This window comes from Chelonoidis abingdonii, chromosome 2, assembly GCF_003597395.2.
Source record: "Chelonoidis abingdonii isolate Lonesome George chromosome 2, CheloAbing_2.0, whole genome shotgun sequence".
In the NCBI taxonomy this organism is placed as follows: domain Eukaryota; kingdom Metazoa; phylum Chordata; order Testudines; family Testudinidae; genus Chelonoidis; species Chelonoidis abingdonii.
This window is the reverse complement of record NC_133770.1, coordinates 61,843,405-61,866,024: the sequence shown is the minus strand read 5'-3', so window position 1 is coordinate 61,866,024 and position 22,620 is coordinate 61,843,405.

Below are 22,620 nucleotides of genomic sequence, written 5' to 3'. Positions count from 1 at the left end.
TAGTAATAGTTATCTAATAAACTGATGGAATCTCCTGAAACCTAGTTCTCTTGCCTTTTTCTGTCACACCCATAGGTCTATATACTTAGTAATCTTTAAATGTCAACTTCAAAACAGGACCAGACCACAGCCTGCCTAGTTGTCATTGGCACTAACACAAGGTATAGCATTTTAGCAAGATATGAAAACTAGGTTTCTGTTTTCTACCATCTTATTATGTCAACCAAGGACAAAATCCTGTTTAGTTTATATATCAGAGGGGTAGCTGTGTTAATCTGGATCTGTAAAAGCAGCAAAGAGTCCTGTGGCACCTTATAGACTTGTTTGGTTTATGCAAGTAGACCTGTTAATTTTAATTGGATCACTCACATGGATGAGCAGGATCTGCCTCCAAACTGCGTAGAAAAAGCAAACAGAGTCCTAGCCAGAAAGGGCATGCATGCAGTTATTTCCTGCGCTGGTACTTCTTGTTCACGCAGAAAGTAATGACATAAAGCCGATCTTGCTACACTCTACTGAATGCCTGAACTACTCACAAACTCTTGCTTTAGAGAAGGCCTTTTTCTAAAGGCCTGTATCTGCTGGCCACAGGCAGCAAGCTGGCTGCCTCTAAAAAGCCATTAGTCTCAGCTAAAGCCATTTAAAGACACTGCTCACATTTGTATTAAATAAGCAGAAGCAAGCAGATAACTCAGGACAAATGTATTAGACAAACAGAAGAAAAATGTGCACGTCCACAGGGCTTTGTGTGCCAGAAGCAGGAAGTTTTTGGCAATTATCTTACTGAAGCACAAGTTTGGCTCCAAAGCACAACAGTCAGGGGATGTTAACTATAGTCTCTAATTTACTGCAGATGTTAAGTAATCTCCAGCCACCCTCACCACTAGGGGACAGATTCTGCATTCTGTGTAAATACTAAAATAAGTCCATTTAATTCAGTGAAGTGTCTCTGGTGTAAGGGAGAGTGAAGTCTGGCCAGAAGTGAAGAGAACTTTCCTTTAGTTCTCCATAGTACAAAGAAAGTAAGCTCTGCAGTGGAACTCCGCAATTGAAGACTTCTCTTAAGTCCAAAGAGTAATCCTAAATTAGAGGACATGACAAACAAAACATCATAGAGTATGGAGAATGCAAGATATTTATTTCTATCATGACCAGATTATCAGCTTGTGTAAATTGACATGGCTCCATTTAAATCAGGCTGTCAGGGCCTGATTCACCATTGCATTGCCCTTTGTGTAGTCATTTGGACCCATGCAATGGGAGGGCTGTGTCGGTATGAAATGCTACCACTGGTATAGGAGCAGTGATTTGATTTGGTGGTGTTTTATACTCACTTTGCACCATAACTACACAAGATACAGGTTGTTTTCCTTTTGGTGTCCATGCCAAAGAGTGAGCCATGGTGCTTATTCATGCTTCTCTCAGGCTTACATTCCAAAACCCAACTTTTAAAGGCCTCAGTTGGATTGCCACTCTGCATTAAGGGTGGGCAAGTCAACAAAGGCTTGAGCTTGATTCATGCTGATTACATGGCCCAGAGGCTCAGTTTCAGCAAGTTCTGTATTTTGGAACTGTGAATTTTCATAGTGACACCATCTATCACTTTATGGGCTGGAACCTGGGCTGTCCTGATTGAGACACAGCTGAGATGGTGGCAGCAGAGCAATGCATTTTCACCAACTCACACTGTGGGGGTGTTGGGGGTTGAACCAGTCCTAGGTACAAGCTTGAGCAGCCATATAGTTATTATAACTTTCTCTGTCAGGAATGTTCCAGCTCAGAATTACTGGAATACATCATGCTCCAGCTCTGCCTTCTCTTGATACCAGCTGAGGATTTCCAAAGGCTGCCTGATTAAAGCTTCTTTAAGTTGCCTTTGTACCACTCCAGTAAAGCAAATTTAACTAGGGCCAAGGATCTCACGTACTTTCTTGTCCCATATGTACATTGAAAATCACGGAATGGTTCAGCTCACATTTCACTTTGCAGAGCCAATCTGGACTTCTTGCCAGTTATTTAGGCTTTGTTTGAACTCAGGATGTTCTGCATTGCCCCGTCTCCATTTTTGGGGGTAGACTATCTGACCTAGCTGTTCTGGCCCTTTTTTCCACCACCTTAGAAATGCAATAGGGCCATGGACCTGCCAAGTTAAATTCCCCAAGTGTAGACAAATTCTCAACTGTGATAAAAGTAGCTGAGTTAGCTGCCTCACCACAAGACAAAGGGAGTGTTGGAGGCAGCTATGCCAGTTCACAGCCACTGGATGATAGCCAGTTGTTTTAAATTAGAGCAACCAGGGAGCTCTTCTGGAGCTGGGGAAGCCTGAGGTCTAGTCTACACTAAGGGGGAGGAATTGATCTAAGATATGCAACTTCAGCTACGAGAATAGTGTAGCTGAAGCTGACATATCTTGGATTGACTTAGATTGACTTACTTGGCGTCCTCACAGCACGGGATCGATATTCGCTGCTCCCTTATCAACTCCACTTCCACCTCTCACCCTGGCGGAGTTTTGGAGTCAACAGGGAGCACGTTCGGGGATTGATGTATCACATCTAGATGAGATGCGATACATCGATCCCCGATAGATCGATCACTACCTGACGATCTGGCAGGTAGTGTAGACATACCCTGAGAATAGAGTGGCCATAATTGGCTCTCTAATGGTCGTACTCCTCTCATGCACCAAGTGGATCCTCGGCACAGGAGAGAATTGATCCACAATATGGATAAATCAAGAATTGCTTCAGAATTTGTATGACTATTGGCAGAAATTCTACCCTCTCCCTCCACTACCCCCCCCCCACACACATGCACCTTATTTATTCACATCCAAACAAAAGAGAGAAAGATATGGAACTCACAGGAAAGGAAAATGGACTTAGATCCACTCTTACAACTCGACAATAATTTTACATTGCTTAGAGTGTGGTTCCACTCTGAAAACTTACTTAAAATAGCACAGGCAAGTTCTAATAGTTATTGTCTCACTGAACCTATTACAAATCTAGTCAGTTTAAAGGTAAAAATGTGTAAAATATTAGCCTTTGGTGGGACTGCATATATGTGAATCCATAATAGGAAGACAATCAATTTCCAAAGATGAAGATTGTTTTGCACTGCAAGTGACTTTCTGGGTGCAATTCATCATGCACCTCTTTACTGAAGGGAAAATATTATTTGGCTTGCAGGATCTTTATTACTGGTGGTGGTGAGAGAGAAAGAAGGAAGGAACCCAGCTTGACTCTCAGAATCCAATTTGAGTTTTTAGGGCTCATGGTTACAGAAACTCATTTCTTTACTTGGAAACTGTGCACATTTAGTATTGAATCAGTGAGCTACAAGAATATGGAATCCTAGAGTCACTTTTCAACATGGAATTACTGTCTTAAACCTGGTAAGATTCCCATGACTTTAAGGAACAGAGTAGGACTCTTATAATACACCTGTCATGTGAAGATCTCAAAATGCTTTATAAACTTTAATTAGTCTTGCAAACTGAACCAAGTCATCTCAAGCTGTCTTTGCTTCGCTTGACAGTTGTAAAGATATGTACAGTGACTTGCCAAAGGTCACTCTGCAGATCAGCAAAATAGCCAAGACTAAAATCCAGAGTGCCATCTCCCTGTCCCCTGTTCTAAAATCTGTTTTCTTGTTTCTTGCCTTTTTGGATCATATGTCTCTTGTGATTGGATTATAATGGAGAACAGATTACTGGTATAGAAAAGAGGATCTGGAAATTGGACAGCTGTGCCTTGTACTTGGAAAAGAATGTTTTCTATGCTTTTTGTTTGGGCTAACTAAAGCCTTACAAATATACCACATAAATAGTATATAAAGCTTTTAAGGATGCAGGATTTTATTTCTACTTTAGAAATTAAATATTCCTGCAATGGATTACTCTCCTCCAAATTAAATTATCTCAAGTAGTCCTTCACATTTTCAAGTTGCAGCTAAATTATATCACTTTTAATTCAGTACCACTTATTTCCCCATGGTATCAATTTTCAGCTATTCAGTAACCTTAAGAGGAAATAATTATAGGGAAGTTACATAAGCACATACCCAAGAGGTCTTTAAATGATTGTGATGATTAGAATGGAAGGAAAGGCTAATAGTAAATCTGGAAAGAGTGTCCAATATTGATTAAAAGAGTTTCTAGTTCCAATTATTTTAATACTACCCAAAAAACTCCTTGACAATTTTGGTTTCATTGTTATGATGAAACTAAACCATTCATCAAGACTTCTGCATTTACTTTCCCTACAGTGACATATATCTAAGTGATAATAAGGAGCATAAAAACAAAATAGTACTGTATTTTATCTTCATTGTTTTCTCCCTGGTGTATAGTGTGCCTCTGTTAGAGCTTGGTGAATACTGCAAAAACAATTGACAGGAGAAAAAAAGGCTCTTACACAGGTATATGACAGGACTTGTTGCTAATGAAGTGGCCACAAGGGAAAGTCATTTAAGTCACGAGAGAATCAGGCCTGCTGTCTGTGACTATTTTGTGATACCTTTAAAACAAATTTTCTTCCACAGTGTCTTTTCCTCTTGTATTTTTCTGCAAGTATTTTAGTAAATGAAGTTTCTTTTAGGAATGTTTGCCAGAACAGTATATTTTAAGGAAATATGACAGAAGACTTTTTTTAAAAACTTATAATTTATTATTACTAATATTCTTCTGATTAAGTATTATATTCAGCCAATGCTGGATGCAGAATGATGTGACCTATGCGCTCAGTCAATGCAGCATACACTCTCTACCATCAGGCAAAACCCTCCCATCCCCTGAGGGGATAGCCACAGGACAAGAACTGGTTTTACCCACCGTCATAAACAGATAGCTAAGGGTTAATGTTTCTTTTACCTGTAAAGGGTTAACAAAGGGAACCAAACACCTGACCAGAGGACCAATCAGGAAACCGGATTTTTCAAAGTGAGGGAGGGAACTTCTGGGTGTGTTTTGTCTTTGTTCTGCCTGTTTGTTTTCTCTCGGCTATGAGACAAGAGCTTTTTTTTTCTCTATCTCCAAGCTTCTTTCTACCCTTCTGTTCCCAAGTTGTGAGTACAAAAGGAAAAGCAATAGGTTTATATTGTATTTTGTATTTACATGTGTGGAGTTGCTGGAATGTTTAAATTGGATATCTTTTTGAATAAGGCTGATTATTCATATTTTCTTTTAAGCAATAGCCCTGTGTTATGTCATCTTGATGCAGTGATCATGTCATGTGTTTTTTCTTTCTTATTTATATAAAGCTTTCTTTTTAAAACTTGTTGGATTTTCTTTTCCTAGTTAAGGCAAGGGGATAGGAATCTCTGTGCCAGGAGTACTGTCTCTCTCAGGGAAAGACTGGGAGGGGGGAGAAGAAGGAGGGGGGAAGGTAAATCGTCCTCTCTGTTTTGTGTTTCAAGGGATTGAAGCAGGGAAATCTCCTAGTATCCCCAGGGCGGGAAAATCTGGGAGGAAGTAAAGAGCAGGAAGGGAAGTGGGTTATTTCCCTTTGTTGGAGGCTCAGGGCATCTGAGTCTTGGGGGTCCCCCAGGGAAAGGTTTGGGGAGACCAGAGAGTTTATCAGGTACTCAGAATCCTGATTGGTGGCAGCGAGATAAGATCCAAGCTGGTAATTAAGCTTGGAGGTTCATGCTAAGCACCCAGATTTTGGACCCTAAGGTCCAGATTTGGGACAGAGGCTTATTACACCCACCCCCATCTTTGGTAGCAAATTGTTTTGCAGGGCAATAGAGAAATTAAAGAGACACTCTCTCATTTCCTCAGCAGTTTCTGTAGCTTTGCTCCTTCCCACTGCGCCTTCAGTACTAAATTCCTTCTTGCTGCTGACAGACCCCTGGACAGCCCTAGCCACATTAAAAAAGTCATTTCCCAGAAGAATGTGTGTAGAAATCTGAGAGACCACATTGACAATTAATTTGGCTTGCAAATCCTCAGTTTCCATGTGCACTTTAGCCAAAGGCACAAGGATTTTGTGACCCTCTACTAACAAAAGCTCTGCCATCTGTCCTAGCAGTAGGTCTTTCTCCTGGACCAGGTCTCTCCTGAGCATACAGGTTTCTGCACCAGTATCTCTCTATACAAGGAGTTCTCTTGTCATTTACTTTGACAGCCTTTGGGTGCTTACTACCTGGCCGTGCAGTGGCAACCTTTATAAATCCAGTGTGATAAATGGCAACTGCCTGAGGTGCATCTGTACACTGGGTAGCAGCATTTCCATGAGTTACCTGCTGCCTGTTGCCACTCATCACAGGGCATTTAGTCCTCAGGTGCTCAGTGGAATTACAATAATAGCACCTTCTGGACTCTTCTGCTTTTACAGGAGATTTGGGATGAGGATTGGAGGAGTGAACTTGGGGAGGTGAGTGTCCAGCCTCCATCCATGATCCTTCTCCCCAGGGGTAAAATGGAGACCTTGCTTCCCACCAAATGTAAACCCCTCTGCCTGTGATTTATTCCTACTAGATTCTTGGGATTGCTCAAATTTATCTGCAAAAACTGCAAATTCATCGACTGTTTCTAACTTTTTATCCCATAAACACTGTTTTACATCACTAGACATATTCAGGAACTGTTCGTGAGCAACCAAATCACACATTCCTTCAAAGCCTGTAATACCTTTCCCCTCACTCACTTATCCAGCAGATCTCTCATTTGGTTCACATAAGCCACATTACTTAATTCAGCCCCTCTGTTAAGGCTCCTAAAATTTATTCTATAAATTTCAGGTGTAGTCTGAAACTGTTTCAAAACCAAGTTCTTAAATTTACCATAATTGGGAGCATCACCCATTGGCATCTTATTGAATATGTCCAGAGATCTCCCAGTCAATTTTGCAGCCAAAATGGTCATCTTTTGACCATCAGGAATCACATGGAAGGGACCATTTGAAGTGGTAGAAGAGGCGAATGAGTGTAAATACCATGTTAAAAGACCTTACAATAATGCTGCCGCACAACTGGTCCACATGAATAGGCTTAGAACTTATCACAGTAGGGAAGCAATGGTAAACAGTATTTGAAGGGGAAACTGAGGCATCACACCTCATTGATTTAATGTCTGAATATAAAAATGACTCCTCACTTGACAGTATTGAAATATGCAGCGAGTTTATGCCAATTTAAAAGGCAGAGGTATTATTTGTGCTACAAATGCATAAACTGGTGTTTCCTGGATAGCCAGGGAGGACTCACATGTTGACCCATAATTCCATCAACGAAGGCTCGCAGCCTGTACCTGGCCAGACCTACCATACAACTGGCAAGGTGCTAAATTCACACAGAAATACAAAGCATGCTGGACATAGGGCTGATTAAAAATCTGACAGTTCTTGAGAGTCTCTGGTGGTCTTGGTCCCCAAGAAGGACAACACTATGATTTTGTTTTGATTAAAGGAAACTCAATGCTGCCACTGTTCCAGATGTTTATCCAATGCTCAGAATTGATCAGATGCTGGATATTTTGAGCAAAGCTAGATATCTTAGAACGTTTGACTTTGTAAAAGATTATTGGATGATCCCTTTAGACAAAGATGCACAGAAAAAAAATTCTGCTTTTGTTACTGAGATGGAACTGTATGGATGCAAAATGTGACCTTTGGGATTAATTAATTCAGGAGCCACTTTTCAGAGGCTGCTCAACTGAGTATTACACAGATTACAAGACTTCACAAGAGCCTAGGCTGATGACATTGCAATCTCTAGCAACTCTTGGTCTGATCACAAGAAACACTTAGGGATTGTATTGTCAAAGCTCAAAGATGCTGGCCTGATGGTAAATGCTCTGACTGTAAAATAGGAGCAGCAAAGTATCTTTTTTTTTGGATCATTTGGTAGGGAGCCATCAGATCTCTCCTGATCCCTTAAAAGGAGAAGCCACTGTAAACCAGCCTGTGCCCCAGACTAAAAAACATGTCCTGTCTTTCATAGGCCAATTCATGTATGGTTTCAGTGACAGTATATCTGCAAATCAGAAATCTCTGTAAAAAAAAAACCAAATCATAAGTCTGTCAAGAAGGGTTTGATAAGGTAAAGAAAACCTTGTCTAAAAAGCCTGTTCTGTCCCACCGAGATTTTGACAAATCTTTGAACTTTGTACATCGTTAACTGGTCTAGAAGCACTATTGATGCAAGCAGGGGAAAGCAACAAGAAACACCCCATTACTTTCTTAAGCAAAACACTGACACAAACTGAACAAAATTATCAGAGAAAAAGTAGTGTGGGCAGTCAAAAAACTGAGGCCCTATCTTTTAAAAGAAAGTTCAGAAAGTACTAACTGACTATTCATTCTCCATTAGTCGGGTTACACAGAACTAAGGGCATTCATTTTAAACTACTTTGCTGGAGCATCCTGCTTCAAGAATATAACATGAAGATTGCACATATGAAGGGGAAAGAAAATATTGTGGCCAATGCCTTGTCCAGAAAGGAGGGCACATTCAAAGCCAATCTATTTGTTCACTTTTGAAGAGGGCGGAGTTGCCCAATGGGATGGAGAGTTGGAATTTTTTCCCCTTCAAATATTGGAAGGAATCATTTATTATTAATTATTCATATTACCATAACTCCTCGGAGCCCTAGTCAAAGACCAGGATCCCACTGTGTGAGACACTGTATAAAACAGAACAAAATACAGCAAATCAGAACAGGGCAGAAAAAGTCACAACTTCTAGAAAGTTTTCCCAAAGTCCCTGCTTTGACTGTTTCTGTCCCTGTTGGCTAGTGTCTGTCTGATCTTTGCAGCTTTCTCCCAAACCCACATGGTGAGGTTAGCCAGGGTGTGGCAAGCCAGAGTAAAACAATATTTGGGTCCTAATGCCCCCAGAGTAGTGATGGGGGGCTCCCCTGCATAATTCTGGCTCCAGGGATGGCAGGAAGAGGGGTAGTCTCAGCTGGGGCTCAGTTTACCTTCCCTGGGGAACTAGGGTGACCAGATGTCCTGATTTTATAGGGACAGTCCTGATATTTGGGGCTTTGTCTTATATAGGCACCTATTACCCCCCCACCCCCTGTCCCAATTTTTCACACTTGCTGTCTGGTCACCCTACCAGGGAACAGACAGTCACTGCTTTGGCTATTTCTTCCCCTACTGGCTATACCCAGAGGCTTCTGCTACAGCTGTTAGTTCTGTTATATTAATTGCTTAAGATTTGCTAATTAGTAGGGCCCACCACAAGTGATTTTTATATTTATAAAAATGGAAATGTTAGTTGCACCCTCTAAATAACAGACACTCACCCCTGGAACACGCCAAGGGGGCCCACTGTGGAACCAGTTACATCACTGCCTCAGTTTGCTCTAGTGGGCTTTCAATAACCTCAGAAGGCTTGTATACTATAAACAAACTAGATCCCTGAAGTTGCATTGTTCAATCAGCCACCAAACATGTTATATAAAGAAGCCTTCTCCTTCTGCTGTAAGTCCCCAGGCTTCTCCACTGCCTGGAGCTCTGCAATCTCTACCCAGAATCAACAGGGGCTCCTCTGGACTTCCTGGTTGAACAGCTTTGTATTATCTCTCTCTCTGGAGCGAGCGAGAAAGCACACTCTCTTTCTCTTTGTATTCTGGATGAGGACCAAGCCAACTCCTCTGAGAAGCTTATGCTCCCTCTATTTTGTTCTTGCCTAAGCCTTTATAACCATTATAAGGCCCAGGTGTTTCTTAACTAATTACCCCTAGAGTACCTCTAGCTACTTCAGCAAGTAGCCATCCACAGCTGGACCTGGGTTGACTTCCTCTTCTTAGCAGAACTTGTTACACAGAGGCTGGCTGTCTGCCTGCCTGCTCCCCTCAGAGGGCCAGCCCCCATGACAGTCTCTTAGAGGATTTAGCAGTGGCCAAATTCTATTTGTGTTTTTGTGCCAGAGCTCTTTGAGACATACTGACACCCAGGGATTACTAGAGTTGGGTCGATCTTTACCATGGTCTGCTTGGGCCAGTGAAGGCTCCGTATTTATTCAGGAAAGCAGAGACCCCATGTGGAAGTTCTAACTAGCTAGTTGCTTACCACAGATGTAGTTTGACTTCTCCATTTTGGGGTGGGGAGTGGCTCCAGTCAGGCAAATGGGGCCATGGCAGGGAGGCAAATTCAATCCCTGCCCATGGGGGTACCATTTCAGATGCAGGGTTGCAACTTTAACTATGATTGCAGGCAACTGAAAACTAGTGGTTTTGCAGATAACTTAGAAATATCTGACAGGAACATTGTATCTAATTCCTATATCAAGAAAGAAAATTAAATATATATTAGACCCCATCAACTCTAATACTAATATGTTCTGATATCTTGTGGCAAGTCATTTATGGGATCCTGGTTAGGTTTTAAATTGTTATGTATATTCTTACTCTGATATTCTTACTAAAATCGAAAGGGACAACTGTGATCATCTAGTTTGACTTCCTACACACTGCAGGCCACAGAACCTCACCCACCTATTTCTGTAATAGACCCCTAACCTCTGGCTGAGTTACTGAAGTCCTGAAATCAAGATTTAAAGACTTCAAGTTACAGAGAATTCACCATGTACACTAGTTTAAACCTGCAAGTGACCCCATACTGCATAAGAAGGTGAATCCCCTTTCCCCCATGATCTCTATCAATCTGACCCTGGGGGGAAAACATTCTTGATCCCAAATATGATGATCAGTTAGACCCTGAGCATGTGAGCAAGACCCACCAGGCAGATACCTGGGAAATAATTATTTGTAGTAAGTCAGAGCCCTCCCCATCAAGTGTCCCATCCCCAGCCATTGGGGATTTTCACTATAGGCAGTCACTGATGGTCCACATCCCATTGTAGGCAGTCCTATCATACCATCCCCTCCATAAACTTATCAACCTCAGCCTTGAAGCCAGTTAGGCTTTTTGCCCCCACTGTTCCCCTTGGGAGGCTGCTCCAGAACTTCACTCTTCTGATGATTACAAGCCTCTGCCTAATGTTAAGCCTAAATTTGTTGATGGCCAGTTTATATGTATTTGTTTTGGGATCCACATCGATGCTGACCTAAATAACTCCTCTCCCTCCCTGGTATTTATCCCCTTGATGTATTTATACAGAGTAATCATATCTCCCCACAGTCTTCTACTGGTTAGACTAAACAAGCCAAGCTCTTTGAGTCTCCTCTCAGAAGACAGGTTTTCCATTCCTCAGATCATCCTTGTAGCCCTTCTCTGCACCTGTTCCAGTTTGAATTCATCCTTCTTAAACATGGGAGACCAGAACTGCACACAATACTCCAGATGAGGTCTCCCCAGTGCCCTGTCTAGTAGTGTTAGCACTTCCCTGTCTCTACTGGGAATACCTCGCTTGATACATTCTAGGACTGCACTAGCCTTCTTCACAGCCACATCGCATTGACAGCTCATAGTCAGCCTGTAAGCAATCAATACACCCAGCTCTTTGTCCTACACTGCCACTTCCACCTGATAAGTCCCCAACTTATAACAAAATTTCTTGTTGTTAGTACCTAAATGCATGACCTTACACTTTGCACTATTAAATATCATCCCATTTCTATTACACCAGTTTACAAGGTCATCCAGATCTTCTCGTGTGGTATTCTGATCCTCCTCAGTATTGGCAATACCTCCCAACTTTGTGTCACTGCAAATTTTATTAGCACACTCCCACTTTTTGTGCTAAGGTCAGTAATAAAAATGTTAAATAAGTCCCAAGACTGATCTCTGAAGAACTCCACTAGTAACCTCCCTCCAGCCTAACAGTTCACCTTTCAGTATGACCTGTTGTAGTCTTCCTTTAAACCAATTCCTTATCTGCCTTTCAGTTCTCATATTAATCCCCATCTTCTCCAATTTAACTAATAATTTATCATGTGGAACTGTATCAAATGCCTTACTGACATCCAGGTGGATTAGATCTACTGCATTTTCTTTGTCTACAAAAATCAGTTATCATCTCAAACAAAGATATTAGCAACTTTGTTACCACTTCTTGAATACAACAATTGAAACAACAGTAGAAAAAATGTACAGTTACTTTCTATCATTTAGGCTACTTACTTTTTGCAGTTCACCAAGTGTGGAACAGATCATTTAACTTTAGAAAACATGGCAACAGCCCTTTCTTATCTTAATTACCTGTTAATCACTCAGTTTACAAATGAAAATCTGACTCTCTGTCTCTAGGGTGCAAGTGGGAGAAGTCTCCTGTCTCCTCTGCAGAAGGGCTTGTCTTCACTGTGGGGGTAAGTCGAACTAAGTTATGCTACTCCAGCTACGTGAGTAATGTAGCTGGAGTCGACATAGCTTAGGTAAGCCTACCTCAGTGTCTTCACTGTGCTGCGTCAATGGAAGATGCTCTCTGGTCAACTTCCCTTACTCTTCACGGACAGCTGGAGTACCGAGGTTGACTGGTAAGCGCTCTGTCATTAATTTTGAGGGTCTTCACTCCGCTAAATCAATTCCTGCTGCATCAATTACAGCAGCATCGATCTCCCCATAATGAACACCAGCCCAAACTCATTACATTGCACACTCAGGCTGCCAGCCTGAGACTTGCAATTAGGGGGAGGGGCAACGCCCTCCCATGCCCCACCCCCCAAGCTCTGCCTATGTTGCTTACCTGATCAGTACTGTCACTGGAAGGAAAAGTCAGCTGTTTTTGAGTGAGTGCAGATGAACAGGATACATAACCAATAGGCTAGCTCCAACCCAACTTAAAAATAATCAACTCCCAGGCCACTATGTGCTAATCAGTCCCTTGGGGTTGCACCTAGCTAATGCTAGGTGATCTCCTTAGGCAAGAAGAATTCTCACAGAGATTTACAACCACAGCTGGCTGTCCCAATTACAACTCCTTCATCTAGCTTTACAGGAGAAAAGCCTCTTCCCCAAACAGCCTCCATTCTTGCGACGAGTGAACTTTTGTATGAGCACTCTTCATCTCCACCTAAAATTCTTCAGGCTTCATAGGGTGGGATTTTCAGAAGCATTCAGCATTGGAGTAACTCTGCTCCATGGAGGTCAATAGGTATGCTTGTTAGCATTTGGAATACAGTATAACAACGATTTGTCTTAATCCTAAATGGCCTCATTGTGAATATCTATTGTTCATTTTCTCTTTATGGTATTTACGGTCTGAGAATGCTGTTAAGCTCTATGTTGTTTACAATCTGTAATGAATGCAGTTAGAGGTTTGGCAATAAAATGTTGTCATTAGGATGTTCAAAAAAATCTATCACTTCAACTTCCAAGAAATAATATTGTGAATTTTTTTCTGCATTAATGTAAACACAAAGAAATTGTTTATAAAACTTCTGCCCAGAAGCATGAAGAAATGGTTTACTGTGATAGCTGATGCCGCTTCCATTAGCTTTTAACATGCAATTTAAGCAAGCCTATATTTATATTAAAAAATTTGTATGTAAGCAAGAGTAGTTCCCTCCCATTTTTGCCAGCTGGTAGGAACATAAGTTGTGTTGTGAATCTAGTTCCCTCATCAAGAATTTCCAGAGAGAAGCTATGCAATTAGTAGCTGGTGTTGGGCAATATGTCGCCCATATATTGAATTGACAGGAGACTAAATAGTACGAACATAAGAATGGCCATACTAGGTCAGACAGTCTAGTCCAGTATCTTGTCTTCTGCCAGTAGCCAATGCCAGATGCTTCAGAAGGAAGGAAGAGAACATGGCAATTATTTAGTGATCTACCTTCTGTCATGCAGTCCCAGCATCTGGTAGTCAAAGGCTTAGCTATCTTGGCCAATAGCTATTGGTGAACCTCCATGTACTTATCTAAATTCTCTTTTACACCCAGTTAAACTTTTAGCCTTCACAACATCCCCGGCAACAAGTTCCACAAGTTGACTGTGTGTTGTGTGAAGAAGTACTTCCTTTTGTTTGTTTTTAAACTTGCTTCCTATTAATTTCATTGGGTGATCCTTGGTCCTTGTGCTATGTGAAGGGGTAAGTAACACTTCCTTATTCACTTTCTCCACACCATTCATCATTTTATAGACCTCAATCATATCTCCACGCCACCCCCCACACTTAGTTATCTCTTTTCCAAGCTGAACAGTCTGTCTTTTTAATCTCTCCTCATATGGAACGACTTCCGTATTCCTAATTATTTGTGTTACCCTTCTCTGAACCTTTTCCATTTCTAATATATCTTTGTTGAGATGGGGTAACCAGAACTGCACACACTATTCAAGGTGTGGGCATACCATGGATTTATATAGTGGCATTATTACATTTACTGTCTTATTATCTAACCTTTTTCTAATGGTTCCTAACATAGTTAGCTTTTTTTGACTGCTGCTGCCCATTGAGTGGATGTTTTCAGAGAGCTATCCACAATGACTTTGCAATTTCTTTCTTGAGTGGTAACAGCTAATTTACTTTGCATTTATCAACATTGAATTTCATCTGCCATTTTGTTGCCCACTCACTCAGTTTTGTGAGATCCTTTTGTAATTCTTTGCAGCCTGCTTTGGCTTAACTGTCTTGAATAACTTAGTATCACCTACAAACTTTGCCACCTCACTGTTTACCTCCTTTTCAAGATTATTTATCAATATGTTAAAAGCACTGGTCCCAGTACAGTCTCTTGGTGAACCCCCACCCCCAATTTACCTCTTTCCATTGTGAAAACTGACCATTTGTTCCTACCCTTTGTTTCCTGTTTTTTAAATCAGTTACTGATCCATGAGAGGACCTTCCATTGTTTTCCATGACTCTTTACTTTGCTTAAGACGTGTCAGTGTGGCACCTAGTTAAAGGCTTTCTGAAAGTTCAGGTACACTATATTGACTGGATCACTCTTGTTCATGTGATTATTGACATCCCCCCCCAAAAAAAGAATTGTAATAGATTGGTGAAGCATGATTTTCCTTTACAAAAGCCATGTTGAATTTTCTCCAACATATCATGTTAATCTCTGTGTCTGATAATTCTGTTCTTAACTATAGTTTCAACCAATTTGCCTGATACTAAAGTTAGACATACTGGCTGGTAATTGCCAGGATCAGCTCTGGAGGTTTTTAAAAATCAGCTTTACATTAACTATCCTTCAGTCATCTAATGCAGAGGGCTGACTTAAGCAACCGGTTATATGCCAAAATTAGTAGTTCTCCCATTTTATTTTTCAATTTTCAGAACTCTTGGGTGAATACCATCTGAACCTGGTGACTTATTACTGTTTAATTTTATCAATTTTGTTCTAAAACCACCTCTTAACAGCACAATCTGGGACAGTTCCTCAGATTTGTCATGTAAAAAGAATGGCTTATGTGTGGGAATCTTCCTCACATCTGCTGCAGTGAAGATTGATGCAAAGAATCCATTTAGCTTCTGATATACTTATAAAAAAATTACTGTTAGTTTTTGTGTCTTTTGCTAGCTGCTTTTCAAATTCTTTTTTGGCCTGACTAATTATACTTTTACACTTGACTTGTCAGTTTATACTCCTTTCTATTTTCCTCAGTAGGATTTGACATCCAATTTTTAAAGGATACCTTTTTGCCTTTAACTGCATCTTTTACTCTGTTGTTTAGCCATGGTGGCATCTTTTCAGTTATCTTTTTTTTGGGGGGTGGGGGAGGAGGAATACATATAATTTGAGGCTTTATTATGGTGTTTTTTTTTAAGGTTTCCATGCAGTTTACAGGCATTTCACTTGTGACTGTTCCTTTTAATTTCCGTTTAACTAATTTCTTCACTTATGTGTAGTTCCCCTTTCTGAAGTTAAACGCTGCTCTGGTGGGCTTCTCCTCTCCACTATTACCAAGCGGTTTAGCTAGATTCACCTATTGGACCAGATCCTGGACTAAAAGTGACTTAAGGCATATCCAAGCCTTGACACACAAAATGGTGAGTGATACCTATCAATGTCACATAGGCTACTTGCTGTTATCTCTGAGAAATGGCATCTCAACAAATGGAACCAGGAAGGCAACAAGGAAATGTGACTCATTACTGAAAAGAAAGAAACAGCACATGGTGGCAGAAGAATACGCTTTATGGACTAGCTAGCAATCAACAACTGGTAACATTCTACTATTGTACAGAAATTAGAGAAAGTGATTTGAAGTTGGTGCATACATCACTGTGGAAGAGAGGAAAAGGAGAAGTTGCCAACAGGAACAAAGTGGCCTAATCCTCTCTCTTCAAGCCCTCCCCATTCTCAGTTGAGATGAGCCAAATCTATTAACCAGGGAAGTCTTGTGTCTCCAACTCCCTTCTTCCATCCACCACCTGTAAAGCTCTTCTCTGTTTCTAAAAATGCATTATCTTGTGTCCTTGTGGATTACTTTAATGAGCTAGTTTAGACATACTAGCCTTGTCTAGCCTAGACCTCCCACCCACNACCCACCCACCCCCTCAGCTTTCCCTGCCATTGGTTCAGCACCACCATTATTAACATTAGTGGAGACACACCTTGAGATATGTAGGACTTAATTTTTGGAGGTACAGAGGATCTGCAGCTCTTAATGACTTCCCCCTGCAGTTCTGTGCACTTCTGAAATATCAGGCCAGAGGCATCTCACATTGCACACCCACAAACTGAGGTATTACAGATTAAAAGCCACCCTTGAAAATGTGGACCAGAGTGCCTTCTCTCTCAAGCTACAACCTGGATGATACATAAGACTCTGATCTTCTGGTTCTTAACCCCATTCACTAACCACAGGACTGTTCTAGCCCCATTCTTTCATATGAAAGTCAGTAACCAATGATGTGGGTGTTTAGTAAACTGACCAGTCCTTCATCTGATAAACACAACGCCATTTTTATTTTCATTTTAATTCTTAAAGTGTATCTCAAAATATACAGAGTTAAAAACAAGGTATGTGGAGAGAGGACTAGATAGAGGAGAAATACATTCAGTTTATTTTTGATAAAATTAAACATTTCAGATGGAGAAATACAGAAAGTCTGTTCCAGTGATGGGAGCTGATGACATGCTCATGTCTAACTTTATTAGCATGAGTGAGAATTGTTTCTGTTGAAGAGGGGAAGAGGCTCCTTATAAAAAAATACAGGCCTGAGTAAAAACAGAGTAAAGATCTCAGTCTGGCTCTTTTGGTAAGAATTCAGCAGTGATTTGTGGTTTATGGTGGAGAGGGAGGACTGGGTGCAATTAAAGATGGAAATGCACCAGTTCATCAAACACTAAACTTGCTAGTAACATATTCTATTTAGAATCACTTTACATAGTGAAAAGGGAGCAAACAAAACAGATACGGTACTTGCACCATATTACACACATCCAGTAAAGCCCACTAACCATGTAGAAACAAGCCAAGGCGTATACTGTGAATACAGTCCCTCCCCACCCTAGCGCAGTTAGGAGAAAATCCTGTGAACTGCCTCTGTGGCAGTAAAACTCATCTTAATACAGGGTGCTTTTTGTCCTCTTTGAGTGCCTAGAATTCTGGAGTCTGTTACTGATCCACAGGTCCCAGGTTTGGTCACAAAGATCAATAATCAAAATATACTCTACTTGTGCTGCCAAAATTGTGCTCATGCAAGCTAAAGAATAACCTCTCCAGAGATTTAAGCCCTGTAATTGGCAGATTGACCAGGCCACAAGACAAATGTGCAGAAAATATGCCACATGCCATTGCTTAGTAAGCTTAGCTTTAGCCAAAGTACAATAAATTCTGATTTTACAGGGCACTTTAAGGACACCCAAGATTTTCATAAAACCAAGGGCTGAAATAATCAGGAGTTTCAGTCCTGTAGAGATGCTAAACTCCACAGGGCAGGACCCTGAAAGAGTTCCACAGAAAATTAGCTTCAGACCTGCAGAATTTAGGAAAGTTCAGATTATGACAGGACACTAGAAAACTCACTAGTTTCACTAGAAAACTGAGATGACATCTTGGTCGATGATTTTTACTCTCTTCTCTTTCACCGCTTCCTTTAATTAAATTTGCAAGAAGGGTTGAGTGTTTACCACAGCGGCAAAATTCCACTGGTGCAGGCTGGGCTGGGGCAGCGAGGGGCGGGGAGGATTAGTTACCCCAATACAACTGAGAACAGAATTGTTAATTTCCATGATGTTGCCTCAGTATAGCAAAGAGTAGAATTTGGCTGTCAGTCAGGAGATTTTTCCCCACAAAAAACATTCTCTATTTGCTGAGAAAGAGAGACACATGACCCATAGTGACAGAACAATGTGTGTGAGATAAAGGAAACAGCATTTGGGAAGAAAACATGCTTTTGTTTTGAGTTGCCACAGATTTATTAAAAATAAGGGGTCAAGACTGCTCTGTGGGTCCAGTTATAGAATTATTCCTCCTGGGCAGGAGATTGCTTAGGTGGCATAAAGTCACAACAGCAATTCCTGTGCCGTGCCTTTGTTCCTGGTGCAGACGCATGACTCATAGGAGTAGGGAATTGTACTCAAGCAATCCTGGGGTACTGGGATGACCCTTTGGCAGAAAAGGCAAATTAGAGCAGCATTTTAGGGTCTTGCTTGTGCAGAGCGGCTCGTCAGGAACAAGTGGGCATAAAATGTTTTTTAAACCCATCTTTGCACCCCTCTATCGTGTCTGTTTTCAGTAAAGTTTGGTGAATTCCCTAAAGAAAATGGCTATAAAATTTCACTGCAATAAGTGGCTGAATTTTCTTCACTATTTTTTTGCCTTTCCTTCTTCCTTCTGTGCCATTTCTAAACATATTTTAGCAAATTTTGAACTGCACCAGGAGTACTGCACCAGAAATGTGACTTTAAGAGAGACACTCAGGGAAGGGGAACAGACCACAGGAGTTATTTGACTAGGATTGTCAGCATTAAATACTTACGATGAACTACTTGCAAGTTATATAGACATAAAGAGTTAGTTGCAGGAACTATCCAGCACATAAATTTGAATAGTGAATAAGTTTGAAAAAATGAAGCATTTTGTGACCAGTTTATGGAAAGAGAGAGAGAGAGAGAGAGAGAGTTTAAATTCTATGAATAATTTATTCACTCAATTATTTGCTCACCTGTAGCATCAAGCCATTTGGTATACATGTGGCAGTGGCTTTCAATTCAGTGACCATGGATGTCAGGCACATATCTATGGAGAGGGAGACTTTCATACACAAGTTCACTTTTCCATGGGTAAGAGCAGATATAAATTAAAAATTACAGTAGCATGCATCAGAAAGCAACCATTGGGCCAGATTTTCTTCTGCCTCATACTTTATCACCCTGTACACCTGTGTGAAGTGGGGACAAAATGCTCTTGTTCTGGTTATTTGGTAACATTTTATACTCATTCATGCCTACTTTGCACAGGTGATGATGCCCGGTTTAAGACAGTGCAGAATCAGGCCCTGAACATATCCTGTGCTGCCAGGCATCTCCCTTGTGTTTCTGCTTGAGCATTTGAAGGCCAAAATGCAGCTTGCTGTACATAAATGTTGCATGCTGAGGGGATCTGGGCTGTAATCTCATTCCCTAAAATATAAATATTTAGCATTCCACTGTGTTAATAATAAAATGCTTAAGTAGATTTTACATGAGATGCAAGACTTGTAAAAAATCAGATGCATCTTTAAATAACAGAAAACTACAGGACTGAAGAGGCAAAGACCTCCAACTAGACTGTTTAAACAACTTATCTGTGTGGGTCACAAGCAACTACCCAAGGTTCATTTTTTAAAAATTCAATCATATTTCCAAGATTATTAAAATTCGATAGGTTTCTCAACTAGAGCGATTTCGTGAGTTAGTTATTGCTCAGAGCTAAATGGCTACATTGTAAGCTATTTTGTACTGTGAACACAGAATATGCTATCTGGAACTGTAGCAGAGCTAGCTCAGAAACCCTGTGCATTGGCGTGACTTTGAGATGCATTAGACACTTTATGCTCTGAAGCTGAGTTTTGCTTTGAGACCTTTCAAAGCCCGAGTCTAACTGTGGATGAACCACTGAATTCCAGTCAACAGCTGAACCAACAGTAAGGAACTACATTATAATACATGGTATTTGTTGGTTGCATGCCACCTCAGGTATACACAAAGTTCAAGGGCCAAATTCTATCCCAAAATACCCAGCACCTGCTGAAGTCAGTGTGATCAGCTTGCCTGCATCCTGTGGCCAGCTTTGACAAGGAAAGAAGCAAAGACATGTCTGCAAAGAAGTCCTTCTAAAAATGTCATACAAAGATTATCCACTTCTCATTATAAACTCATTTATAGTTTAGAACCATTAAAATGATTTGTGTGTAACAGACATTGAAAAATCCTGGCTCCATTGAAGTCAGTGGCAAAACCATCAGCGGTCTAGCTTGGGGCGAGGATTTCATCCCTTGCAAGGTTCCATATTTATTGTCAGTGACATCCAGAGAAGATATGCTCATCTTACAAATCAAAACATGATTTTTCTAACTGCCAGCTCAGTTAGCTCAACCGTATCTGAAATACAAACTGTGCTCTTCTCTGCTTTTTACGTCATTACCTGTCAAAGAATCTGAAATTAGAATTCATCTGGCAATTTTGCTGATACTTGAGGCAGATAAAAGTCCAGCATGTTCTTCTAAAGCTGTTTTGACACTATATTGCCAACATAGCATGTTTGTCAGTAAAAGTAAGTAGGTGCAATTTTTAAAAAAATACAGAGATGGATCCAAAACTCCTTGAAGTCAAACAGGCCAGACTTCCAACAGTGTAAGTTGGTGTGACTATCTCACACTGTTGACACTTGATTTTTGTAAGTCTGCATGTAGCTTTACTGCATTAGCTATTCCAATTTACAATCTGTCCAGTGGGAGTCTTTCCACAGCAGTCAGTGAGCTTTGGATCAAACCCATAATCCCTGATACCAAGAGAATCTGAAGACAAGATGCACAGAGACAGCAGTTATGTTAAGTATGAAGCTGACTTTTTCTGAACGGAGTCATACTTTAGAAGGACTAAAGTAGTACATCCATATATTTGTAGATATAAGCGTTCACCAGATACCACAGGAGTCTCTGAAGGACCTTTGCATTGTTTATCAAACAGAGATGGAGGATCAGAGATGACAGATGAGTAACATCATGGTAAATGAGTCAAAAATATGAAATCCAGAGGAAAGAGCAGATGGCTTGAATCTTGCCATGTTCCATGGTTTGGAGAGCGGAAAGAACCTTTCAACTTTTTCAGAAAGTTCTGTAAATGTCAGTGGAGCTATGCCCATTTACACTGTTGGAGGATCTGGTCTCAGGATTTCTTTGGAGATCATAAATTGAAGTGTATCCTAAAGAAGTCACATAAGACATTTACTATGGTCTTATTACCTAACACTGGTTGTAAGTAAGTATGGTAGAGTAGATAAAAATAGTTAATTTTCAGCCCACTGATGCCTAACAGCATCACTTTGGTCCTGGATAGATCCAGCTGGAAAATGGCATTTGCATTCCAGGGGAAATTTCTGACATCAATTTTTTTTTGTTTCACTTTGGAACAAAATCAAAATGTTGACATTTACCACAGAATGGAAGTGTCAAGGTGTTATAATATTGTGACCTAACAGCATCCCAGTGCAAGAGGGAAAGGGGCTCACTGGTCTCTACTGAGGAGTTTCAGCTGGCCTGACCAGTTCAATGTACCCCAATTCATTAATGTCATAAACTCTATTTGGCGTACTTCATGTAAGGTATCACTGGAAAACTGATCACTAATATTCTTGTGTTGTGTATGTTCAGTAAACTCCCAAGGTAGCACACAAAGGGGAGAAACTGTGGGACTAAAATGTGTTTACTAAACAAGGCCGGGGAGTGGGTAAACAGGTTTCCCCCAGACAAAGGTCAAACTGATGCCTCCAGCCAGTCAAAGCAATCACATGTCAAGAGACCATTCATTTGCTTCAGACAGGGCAGCCACAAATCATTTTGCATTTTACCACATCCCATTAGGGGAAGAAGCCAACATGGAACTTTGTTTTATTTTAATCAAAAAACAACTCAGTGCTGTATTTGAATTGAAGTGATTGTCAGCTCCAGATAATGTAGCAAGCTGCTAGTTGTTGGAGAGGAGAAGGAGACTCCTTTAGACATCAGATGTCAACATATTTAAGTATAACTGTCTGCATAAGAGGTCTTGTATCATCTCTGAGTTTGCCTGTTTTTATTAGCAGTGTCACTAAGCTATCCAGTGTTTAATCTTCTGGAGGTTTTCACCTACCTACATGAGACAAACTATATTTATTTTTACTAACACAATTTGTGTAGGCTTGTTAATTGAATTGCATGTGAGTGGCCTGTTCACGTAGCTGGGACATTAACAGATCCTTTTGGAATTGGACATGTGTTCATTCTAAACCAATACTCAAAAAGGGGGGGAGAAAACAATGTGAAACAAAGTTAAAAACAGATTGAAAACAAAAGACAGGCTGGCTTAAACAGCCAGCAATGGTGACATCCCATTAATCCTCCAATGTGCTGTGACACCTTTATATAAAAAATGAGAGGGAACTATAAATGAACAGAATACACATCCTCTCAGATGCAGTGCCATCCCCAGGGAGACTGAGGCCACGTCTACACTACGGGATAATATCGAATTAGCTAAAATCAGTTTTATAAAACTGATATTATAAATTCGATTTCATGCGGCCACACTAGGCACAGTAATTTGGCGTTGTGCGTCCATGGTCCGAGGCTAAC